The sequence below is a fragment of the Rattus norvegicus genome, chromosome 9 (genome assembly GCF_036323735.1).
Source record: "Rattus norvegicus strain BN/NHsdMcwi chromosome 9, GRCr8, whole genome shotgun sequence".
Taxonomy (NCBI): domain Eukaryota; kingdom Metazoa; phylum Chordata; class Mammalia; order Rodentia; family Muridae; genus Rattus; species Rattus norvegicus.
This window is the reverse complement of record NC_086027.1, coordinates 48,418,264-48,420,769: the sequence shown is the minus strand read 5'-3', so window position 1 is coordinate 48,420,769 and position 2,506 is coordinate 48,418,264. Positions and strand designations below refer to the sequence as shown.

Here is a 2,506-nt window from a genome sequence, read left to right as displayed (position 1 = left end):
GCCTAAAAGTGATGGGAGGGAGGAGCCAGTAGGACTCATGATGTAATTGCTCTGTGCTGCAACTGGAAGCCGGTGGGCCATTGTTAGGGTGTTAGAGAAAGAAGCCAGTATCTACCAAGGGATTAGAGGGGATTTGGTGTTTCAAAGCGCTCCGCCACTCCATGCCTGGGTACCTGTCCCCACCTCATTGCTTAGAATACATCCCATTCTCTACACTGCTGCAGAAGTGACATTAGACCACCTTGGCCTAAGCAGCCTGCTAGGGCCAGGGACTTAATGGATGGACCACACTGCAGTTGTCCCACTAAGACCCAGGCCTTGCCCCACAGCTGCCATGGAACTGTAGGAGGTAAACGATTCTGTCAGTGCAGTCAGAACGGTTTCTGATTTCCTTGGTATTCTGGGTTTCCTTCTCGTTGCCTTTTATCCTGTGTACATTCTTGAAAGCTATCAAAAGAAGCTATCTGGGCCACTTCATTATAGCTCCTATGGCCCTCGGCACAGCAGGCAGCATGTTGGCCTCATAATTCCTATTACTGGCCTGCCATGGGTTTGGATGGTGGACCACCCCTCTGATGTATGTCTGCCGGGAAGCTGTGAAGACACTGTTATTTAGAAATAGGATCTTGTAGATGTAATCAACTTAAGAGGAGGTCCTATTGGAATATTGCACGCCTTAAATCTAATGTAGCTGAGTCCTAGAGAAAGAGGAATGCTTGTATAGTGACATGAGGGGAAAGAGGCCAAGAACACAGATGCTCAATAGACACCAAGGAATGCCACACCAGAGGAGGCCGGGACATATCCTTCCCCTGGAGTTTCAGGGGGATAATGGCCATACTGACATCTTCACTTTGCATAATTAAGTAGAACCCTGAGAAAATTCATACCTGTGGTTTTAAGCAATCTACTTTGGGCTCTCTATTATAGGCTCCCTCGAGCAATAAATACATCACCACGGCAACTATTTGCAGACCTGTTTGCTGCCAAGGAAAGCTTCTGAGTGGCGAGGTCATGTCCACCCTATTCCACACCAGAGGCCTGTTCCTGCTGAGGTGAGGGCCTGCTGTGCCATTGGTCCTGTCTGCTCACAGGGTTCAGAGACGTGGAAATTTGAGAACCTTCAACCCTGAGGCGTGGAGTTAGGAGTTCTACATGGGACATCCCGGGGTGGGTTTCCAATGGTATAACTGGACAAAGTGGAGTTAGAACAGAGTGTGCTTCGGGAGGGACTCTCTAGATGCTAACATCAATCCATGTTATTTGTAGAAATGTCACGATCTACAATCCCGGTTTTCCCACAACTGCTTGAGTAGCTTCAGGCAGGTAGTATAACATTCATGGCTGACTTGCTTTATTTTTTAAATTCCTGCATATTGTTATCCTTCCTTCCTTCCTTCCCTCCTTCCTTCCCTCCTTCCTTCCTGTCTCCAGAGTTCTTCCATTCTCCTACACACACACACACACACACACACACACACACACACACACAGAGACGGTAGAGGGATTCACACCATTAGACCAGGGCAGGCTGATTCTGTCCTGAGCAGGGGGGTTGGAGCATCTATTAGCCTTTCCTCTGGATTGGCAAGTGAAGACACAGATGTAGGTCAAAGTGGACCAACCCTGGTGACCTCCCATAGTGCTGTTCCAACTCCACAATCCATGTCTCTCTCCGACGGTCTGACATATGCTTTCCCACCTACCCACTCCTGTAGCACATGCTTTGGTCCCCTTCCCCTCCCTCCGCTCTGCTAGTTGAAGCTCAGGCCTAGTCACATTGGGGTTCCAAGTTCCTGATGCTCCGTTTCCATTCACCAAACCATACCTGCTCTTTTTCTTCTTTTAAACCTTCTCTTTCCCTCTCTAAGAAGCCTCATCTGCTGCACATCCAGCTCGGCTACAAGTGAGAAGTAAGTTAAGATGCAGGATGCGTCACCTTTTCCATCCTGAGCTGAGACCCAGCAGAATTTCCCAACAGCTTTCACCTCTCCCATGCCTCCCCTCAGATTCAGACACCAGGCCCTGTCCTCCAGTCCCCAGGTACCCCCACCACACACACACACACACACACACACACACACACACACACACACACACACAATGGGCAAAGAGACACCTTGTTGGTGGTGATGTTCTTTTATTAGTCAGGGGCAGAGCAGATGGTGGTCCTTTGTTTATCTCAGCTTGATACCTGGCTTGGTGTTCAAAGCTGTTTGATGCCTAGGACTCATAAAAATTAAATCAAATCAGATCTAGGTGGTAAGCATGGGAGGAGGAAGACAGAGACATGTCTTCCACTACGCCATGGAGTGCTTCAGGTGGGGGAAAGAGGTCCATAGACCTGCCCTCTGCCCCACAGCACAGACTGGCCATAGACACACAGAGCCCTGCCTACCACCACGCAGCCCACGGAGGGAGGAGTAAGACAGAGACCTGTAGACCACCATATCAACCACACACCTGCCCTCCAGCACAGGGCACAGATGCCCAGGCACCTTGCCAC

General features: G+C 49.7%; 1 non-coding gene across 1 annotated transcript; it reads left to right on the top strand.

The window, feature by feature from the left end:
• The first annotated feature begins 2,093 nt into the window (after positions 1-2,093).
• On the top strand, positions 2,094-2,236 carry LOC120094904 (small nucleolar RNA SNORA48). Its single transcript, XR_005489595.1, has one exon. It is a non-coding gene; the product is annotated as a small nucleolar RNA SNORA48 (small nucleolar RNA).
• The last annotated feature ends 270 nt before the right edge of the window (positions 2,237-2,506 follow it).